Here is a 9,442-nt window from a genome sequence, read left to right on the forward strand (position 1 = left end):
CTGTACAGTAATCCTCCTGTGGATGGATGATGTCGGCAAGGAGAATGTGAGATTCTGGCCGGCGATGAGTAGAACTGTGTTTAGAGCAGTCGGGGATTAACCTGCCCCTTTTAAAGCTCCGCAAATGTTCCAAGGAGCGTTGTGGTGGAATGTTCTGGAATTCATCAGTGGACGCATGTGAAGGAAAGAGAAGAAGGATTGCATATTCCTAGAATCAACCCAAACAAACTCTAGCAAAGAAAGATGGAGACTATTTCCGACTTTAAGTGTGTGATTCGTTCAGGTTAAAGGCTGGATTCGGTTTAATAAATCACCTACTGCATAGTACATTAAGACGTTACACAGTACATGTAGCCTGGATGTCTGCTCTGTTTTGCCATAAATAGCTCCACTGGGAAATTTCCAGTCTTCAGGAAAGGAATTCCTACTGGATTTCCCCATTTGCTGTGCTTGGGAATTCAGCCCCAGATTTAGTGATTTAGTGTCAGTCATTCGCATGTGTGACCCTAGACAACCAAAGATTTTTCTGGACAGGTTCCTTTACCGCAGGTGAGTGATGCCTGGCGCCTGCCTTTAAGGGCTGCTGGATGTCCCACCGTCACACACTGAGCGTGACGCTCCAGAAGGGCAGGCAGCTGGGATTAGAGCTGACCTGACAGGCAACACCTGCTCCTTAAGAAGCAGACTTCTGAATGGGATTAAATCCATGGAACGCAGAACTCAGGAAGCAAACGGAACATCGGTGAGATCCACACACCGGCCAGCCACCCCCAGTGAGGTGTCGACCCGCAGGCACAACCCCACCGGGCCGATAACCTCCCGAGGTCCAGCAATTCGTCTCTGTCCCCTGCGGAGGACATCACATTTTTGCTCATATCTCTTATACTGCACATGCCACTCTGTAAATTCTGGTTATATCTTAAAGAGGACAGTCAGAGCTTTAAGATGACGCTACATTTTTGCAGACGTGACCATGCCAACCTCCTCTTCCTGTCAAAACAAAATTCTTAAATCATTATGATTTTTTTCTCCCCTGGATCTGACGAGGACATGCTGGCACATTTATGAGCTGCTCCACGATGACAAACACCACCCTTCACATCTGCCTGGTATGCCATTTCCAATTTTTAAGGCACAATTCTGAAATGAATTATCTTAAAGATGCACAGTGGTATTTAGGGGACAGCTGTGGGTTTAAGTGCCCTTAGATCTGTGAAGCTCCATTCTCTGCAGGTATCTCACGTGATTGTGATCCTGAGACGTGAGGCCAAATACCTGATCTTTTCACCTCCTGGATTCACCGTGGCTTCGTGTCACCTTTGGCTTTCTCACAATCATATTTGAAATACATAACTTGACTCTCAAACCTAGTCTCAGTGTTGACTTTAGCTCCATTTATAACAGCGCTTCTCTGTCGAATGTCACGCCATGCCGCCATGCTGGCAGCTAGAGTGGGCGAGGTAGATTTTTAAAAGCACCTTGGGTGATGGATCAGTCCAGCTCTGCTGTTGGACCGTACCACCTGTCTAGTTGATGGGGGGGGGGGGGCATGCAAATATGTTCTATCTGGACTCCGTATAGGGACTCATAAATATAATATGCTATTGTGCCCACATTGAATATTAAACGCAAGTCTGTTCAACTGCGAATTATAAGGCATCAATGGGCAGGAATTCTCAGTAACTGAGTCCAGAACAATGACATTTAAACAAAATTGATGCGGTGGTTTGTACTGTCACCTTACTCCTCTGGGACCCGGGTTCGAGTCTCTGCCACGGTTCCGTGTGTGGTGTGCATGTTCTCCCCATGTCTTCGTGGGGTTTCCTCCTGGTACTCCGGTTTCCCCCCACGGTCCAAAAACATGCTGAGGCTAATCGGAGTTACCAAGTTGCCCATAGGTGTGTGTGTGTGTGTGTCTGAGAGAGAGAGTGAATGGTGTGTGAGTGTGAATTGTGATGGTTCGGCACCCCAGCCTGGGTTGTTCCCCATCTTGCACCCGTAGCCTCCAGGATGGGCTCTGAACCCCCCCACAAATGGATGGCTATTAAGGAGACGTTGTGTTGTAGCGTCACACTAATTATTCACTAGACAGCTGAGATGAGGAGCAACCTGGAACCTCCTCTACAATTAGGCACCTGAGTCTGAGACCAATTACCAAGAAAAGCGTAATTACAGGGAATGTCATCTTCCTGGATTCCACTTCCCAGGAAGCTGTTTCTGTGGAACGCCCCTGTTGGCGTGCGAACGGAATCCCAAATAAGCAACGTTATTATCCGTCTCATTCGAAATGAATGGTGCATACATTCAGATGAAAAACATGTAGACCTAGTCAAATATGGAGCACCTGTTTGCAGCAATACCAATAAGATGCAAATTTTACCGTGGTATTCCTGTGCATGGGGGGGCCGTCAGGCAAGCCTGCGGCAGGGAGACTGAGTGGCTCAGGTCGACGTTTACTGGGCAGAGACATTGTTGGATATTATTGTAGTAATCATTCCTCAGATGTTGATCATATTAATTTTATAGGTAGTTGAATGGCTATGTGCATAAGTAATCAATATTTTCCTGGTCACCTGTGTGGCGACCCAATACGCCCTGGCAGGGTGAGCCACATAGAGCGAAAATAGAGCGTCAAAAGACACCTGACCTTTCATACATCCAATAATAAACAGATAAACATTGCCTCCTTTACCTACCCCCCCCCCCCTTCTTGCTTCTGTTCAGTTGAAGGTGCGATTGGCAGGTCGATTGACAGACATCTGTGTGAAACCGGCATGAATAATAGACCATCTGCTGGCGCTCTGCTATGTGACGACAGAGAGCTCAATGCCACACTAACCTGTGCTGGGCTGCTGCTGATGCAGGGACGCGAGGAGGACTGCGGCCCACTGACTGAGTGAGCGATCCATTCTCTCTCTCTCTCTCTCTCTCTAAGGTCCCAGGATGAGGGGGTGTCATTAAGCACACTGGTGCTTATTAATGACAGACATCTAGGAGACAGCATTGGAGGAGATGGAACGGGGGAGTCCCTAGTTACCAATCCAATACTCAGGAGCTTCTACACAAACTTAGAGTAGGTGTTGGCTGGGAGGAGAAGACGGCGGTTTGCTCTTCATAAGGTTTTAAGCCCAGTTCTACTGGTTCAGAGTTTTATTCTGACGATTGACCTGAAGATCCGGTTCCCTAGATCCAGCTGAACTGAAGAAACACACACATTAATAAAACAATTCATTTTCCCCCCGAAAAATCCCTGTTTTTTTTTTTATCAAGGTCTTTGAGGGTCTAATCAAACCTCATTATCGAGTTCGCTTTACCGCCACTCGGGGCTGCCTCTGGAAGTCCGCGATCGTCATTTGCTCAGCATGAGCATTGAGCTGATTGAGACTGAATGGGCTCCACCAAGAAAAACACTCTCCCCAGCACACGGCGTCCTGTGACTCAGAACACAGCTGGAGTCTCACGATCGTCTTCTCCAGTGACGGCCTGGAGTCCCATAGAAGTAAAACAAATCTGCCACTGGCCATTTGAGGAGGATAATTAAACCTGACGGGGCCATTTTGTCCGGACTACCAGTGTTTTGGGGTGTTTGCCAGTCGCCCACAGCAGGAGATATGCAATCTACCAATCAGCATGAGTGTGCAGTGTCATGTGACTTGTTTAATGAAGGCAATTGGCTTGGTGGGAAATGTACTAAGGGTGCCCAAAATTTTTTTGTGATGAATCAAGGGTGAATCTCAATATGCGTACTTGTGTTCTCGTGTACCAGTTTTACATCATCTTCTACCACCGAAGACCAGATCCGATAAGAACACAAGTTCAGAGGATGGTAAAAAACCCCGGATGTCGTTCTTGCCCCAAATATCAAGGACACATCGGTTGCATTTACTCTACTCTACTTAACTTATGAAGGATAAAATGATAATTTTACAGTGGCCTGACCTTAAGCTATGGCCTCTCTGTAATGCAAACAGTTGTCTACATTTTTCTCAGATACAGTAATTTAAGGTGCAGGGAATCTGTTTTGGATTCGTTATTTGGATTCGATACAGAAATTGCGTAAGTTTTGGAAGTGGCAAGAGATGGGATAAGTGTCCCGGAGACGGTTATTTTTAACACATTTTTACATGTCACAGGCTTGACACAAAACCACATTCTCTGCAAGAATAGCCAAACTATTCTCCGAAAGCAGAAGAACTCTGTCCTGCTGAGGAACTCTGACAGTTCTGTGGGATTGGGTGCCAAACGTTAGCGAGCTTCCAGGAGACGACGCGAGCTGCTTTAAGAGGACCTCGCCGTGACAATGTCCGTTACACAGGTCTGCCATGTCCTGTCACCGTCCACACTTCCCTGGATGCCTATTTCAGCTGATTAAGAGATACGGCTGAGGCACTGCTCTGCCTTTCACTATTAGCCTGCAAACGGTAGTTCATATTTCCTATCTATTCATTTGGATAATGCTTTTCATGTACTGTGTGTCCTGGGTTTACATTTTGTCTTGAGTTTTGCATGTCATTGTGTCAATGTACTTTGTATTCCCTTGCAACTTTATGCAACCAAATTTGCCCCTGAGATCAATAAAGTATACCATCCATCCATCCATCCATCCACCAATCCATCCATCCATCCAAAATCACAGACTTTCAGTCTGGCTCAGGGTAATTTTTTATGGAAATCCATGTCAATAATACTACTAAATAGTATTACTAATACTAAGTATTAGTACTATTAGTAATACTAATAATACCAATACTAAGTATTAGTACTATTAGTAATACTAATAATACCACACTAAATGGAACAGTACAGACCTTCTGAAGGAATAAGTATTGGACTATAAAAATAGCGAAGACGCAAAATATTGCAAGGATGTCTGAATCAGAAATCTTTTATGATTGTCGCAAATCATGCACACATTTTAAATTAATGGATGGATGGATTTTAAATTAACCCGCGTAAGACTTTTAGAGAGTGGGGCAGTGGTTAGCACTATCGCCTGGCATCTCTGGGACCCGGGTTCGAGTCTCCACCAGGTGTGGAGTTTGCATGTTCTCTGCGTGTCTTCATGGGGTTTCCTCTGCTTACTTTGGCTTCCCTCCACAGACCAAAAAACATGCTCAGGCTAACTGTAGTTGCCAAATTGCTCATAGGTGTGTATGGTGTGTAAGTGTGCGCTGTGATGGATCGCTGCCCCACCCTGAGTGCCTTGTGCCCTTATACTCAGGACCCCCGCAACCCTAAACTGCATAAGTTGTTTCTGAAGATGGATGTATAGGCTATTTTCATCGTCAGCATTTTACTCTGCCAACTTCCTTGCGCATTCCTTCCTTAACATACAGACTCTGCCGCCAAACAACATAAATGCCGTATCACACTGTCAGGATCGGTCCCTGTTTTGTGCCATTCTGTCTGTCATTTCCGTAAGTTCCTCATTTGGCCAGCAGGTGCTGCCAGCCATCTCCTCCTATTCCTTGTGTTTACTTGGGTTTAACCCCAGTCGGCTGATCACGCATATAAGCACCTTGTGTTTATGTTCTGCAGTATTGCTCCTTGCTTTCCTGTGTGCTCCTGGTCATCCCTGCCTGTGTCCTGCAATCGCGGCATTTCCTGTGTTCCTAGTCTCTCCAGATGTTCGAGTCCTTAGTGCTTAACGATTGTTAATAACCCTCATCTGTTCCTTGTAACTCCTAGTACCCAGTATTTGCTTAATCGTTAATGATCCACACTAGTCCCTCATCTTGACTTTGTTACTTGTGTATATAAATTCCTGCGTATTTTCGGTTCCCCCGTGTTCTAAGTCAGATACCCCTAATAGTAACCTCTGTCCTAAGTCTGCATCGTTGCTCTGTGTTGCTTTGTTTCTGCCTGAAGTCCTAGTTTGCTCCAGTGTCGCCTACCTGTCTCTGATGGTCCCTTTAGCTCTCAGTGTTTCGTGTTTTGTTTCGCAATAAAATCCCCTACTGGCCTGAAGCTGCCTGGTGGACCATCGCTCCCTGCCCCATTGTAACACAAATGACTTCAAAGCTTATAAAATATCTGCATTTGCGAAACATATCTGAAGATTCCGTACATCAAAGCGAAAAGGCTGTCACTCTGAAAGCAATGGTTTCCTGCCAACCATAAGGATACTAGCAAAATCATAGGTGATCAGTTACCACAACAAATTTCAGCATCCCAAGCTGTGATGAAGTATTATTTTTGTCTACATATAATGCTGTAAAGGAACTGGATTTGTAATGAGAAATTCAGTGGTACCTTGGTATATGTCCGCTTTGGAATAAGTCCAACTTGGTATACTTCCTGTTTGGACACGAAAAAGTTTGCTTGGTATACGACCTGGCAATAACAATAGATTTTTTTTCATAGGAACAGATTAATCATTTCCCCTTTATTTCTTATGGGAAAAATTCATTGGGTATACGTCCTGTTTGGTATAAGTCCAAGGATCTGGAACGGATTAAGGACGTACAGTATACTGAGGTACCACTGTAATTTAATTATCTGTATTGTGTTCATTCATTCTCTCTAGCTCGCTCTATTCCAGGTGCCTCTGTGGGAATTTTCAGGATCTTTGGGTCTCTCTAGGGCTATCCCGCATTTCCTGGGATTATGGGATTGTCTGGGATCTGCCCACCAGGCAGCCAGTCCAGCCTTTAATCCCAAGCTGTGCCGAGGTCTCGACGGCCCTGTGGTGCTTGTGCCGTCGGACGGCATCGCCACGGCAGCGGGATGCAGGGAAGCAGGCCAGCTGTGAATGCCTGATGTCCCTGGTGGAGCTCAAGAGCCGGGCCTCATTCAGCACTGAAACATTATTATTTCTGCAGGTTAGAAGGTAGTACAGCAGTGTGGGATATCGACTTGCAGCCAAATGGTTTTTAATCTAATCCAAGGGAGAAAAGCACTCTGCCGTCGTGCCACCCATGAGAGGTGGCATGCAGCTCTCTGGCTCAGGATTCTGTACCCCTGACTGGTCACTGACATAGGGGGCCCACAAGCAAGGCCCTTAACTCTGGTGGTCTAGTGGTTAGGATGCTTGCCTCAGCACCAGGAGATCGTGGGTTTGAGTCCCACCTCTGCTACTACCATCATTGAGTCCTTAAGCAAGACCCTTAATCCCACCTTGCTCCAGGGGGCTGTCCTTGAATTTAGAAAAATGTAAGCCACTCTGAATAAGAGTGTCCAGTAAATGCTGCTGGCTGACCCTGATTTGTATTTGTATGTAGCTTGGGGGGGGAGTAAATGTAATGTGGATGCAATCATGAGGAAGGTTGGAGCACATCTCCTGCTGAAGCCTCCATCGCTGGAGTTAAGATGAGCCAGCAGGCAGAGGGATCTCACAGAGTGGACCAGGATATTTGTGTCAATTATTAGCATGAGGAATCTGCAGCAGGAGTAACAACACATTGATATTACTCAGTGTGTCGTTCCCCACTAACTGAGAAGTTCATTGTGGAATTTATCGACAGCGTAAATATGAATCTCAATCCATTGTTATGTAAAAAGCAAGATTTTCCCCTTTAGGATAATGCTCTTTGAAGTTTTTACGCGAATCCATATAAGAGAACACCTATGCTGAGCTGGATGAATCCTTCCCCAAGGAAGGTGACACCTGTATCTCTGCGGATCAAGCGAAAGGTGAACAGCGTGCTGGAGCAAAACAGAAGCTGAAATGTAAAATTTAGCTGAAATGAAAAAAACAAAAGTTATTTCAGGAAATAGCTGACACCCATGAATCAGACCATAGAGAGGAAGACTGAGTTTTTTTTTGTAGAAAATAATGGCAGTAACACAGGAAAAGTCCTTGGAGTGTCCAGAGATTTTCCTATGATCTCCTCAGGAAATGCTCCCACATTTATGTAGGAGTTGCAATAATTAATCTATGGTTACAGAGACTTTAAAATATTTTAATATGTCAATTCCAAAAGATATACTTAAAAGCATATCTTTCAGTTGCTCTCTGATAACAGCTGAGAAGGATCCATTGACATAATGGACAATAAATACAATATTTAGCAGATAACCACAGGTTAGCTGGGAGGGAGCAAAAATGTGGACTGTCCTGTAAGGAGCTCAGAGGGAGCAAAAATGTGGACTGTCCTGTAGGGAGTTCAGAGGGAGCAAAAATGTGGACTGTCCTGTAAGGAGCTCAGAGGGAGCAAAAATGTGGACTGTCCTGTAGGGAGCTCAGAGGGAGCAAAAATGTGGACTGTCCTGTAAGGAGCTCAGAGGGAGCAAAAATGTGGACTGTCCTGTAGGGAACTCAGAGGGAGCAAAAACATGAACCGGCTGTGGGTTCAGGAGGAAACGATTGGGAAACATTGCATTACATCAACATACAAGCCCAGTCTAACACTATCCCACTAAGCACTGTGTTTATGCTTTACAGCCTTCACCCATTTATCAGCAATGACTTCCATACCCCCACTTACCCACAAATTAACAAAAACTTGAGACATGTACTCAAGTCTTTGTGGGGACTGTCCATTCATTTCTATGGGCAAAACTCTAATCCCAGCAATGACAACCTTAACCCCCACCCAGCCCTAACCTTAAGCAGACAAAAATATGAATCTTTGGCATTTTTAGTTTTTTGATTGCAGTCACAGATGTTTATCACATTTGCTCCCAACAATGTAATGTACATCTGTTCAACCCCCCCCCCCCCCCCCCCCCCAACACACAAACACACACACATATTATCTGAGTTGATGAATGAGACTAATTATTCCGGAAAGAGCCACAGTATAGATGTAGATATTTTATAAGACAAAAGCAGCTCTGGACCCAAAAGACTGACAAGCTTTCTATGTGTTGTGGAATAATTATGAGATTCCAGAAGCACAGAGGGCACCAGTGGAAATGGGCATTAAGACCCTAAATCTGCTGGAGGAAAGACCAGTTAAACAGCAACCATCCCTAGGCATCTTCTGGGAATAAAGCTTGCCCAATAGGCTAGTAGTGAAAACATTTAATCTCCACCCTCTGCTGACCTAACCCACCTTCAGCATCCTTGGTGGAAAGCAGTGGTTTGGTGGTTTTTCTTCCAGCAAGTTCAGCAAAGCGCTCCCATCACACTCTGGCCCTTGGTACCAAGTCACACCCGGCACACAGAGCAACCAGTAGATAAACCATAACTCCCAGGACTTCAAAGTCCTGATTGGTCATGAAACATCAACAAACTAAGCTGAAACGTATAACAAACACAATTCTCCTGCTCCATTGTAACTCTTTGTGCACCAGTTGGGGCGACTTCGAGTCTCTTCCTGCAATGGTTTCTCCCCCCCTTTGCTCCACTGTCTGCCCCTCCAAGGTCCAAGCTTCTGCAGAGCCAACTGCAGGCAGCTATCACAAAGCGAGGTCACACAGTATTCAAAACAATCTCTTCTGGCCTAAGGCCTAAGACATAACAGACCCAATATGCCTCCCCTCCCGGGCCTACTAATGT

Source organism: Paramormyrops kingsleyae, chromosome 4 (genome assembly GCF_048594095.1).
Source record: "Paramormyrops kingsleyae isolate MSU_618 chromosome 4, PKINGS_0.4, whole genome shotgun sequence".
NCBI lineage: Eukaryota > Metazoa > Chordata > Actinopteri > Osteoglossiformes > Mormyridae > Paramormyrops > Paramormyrops kingsleyae.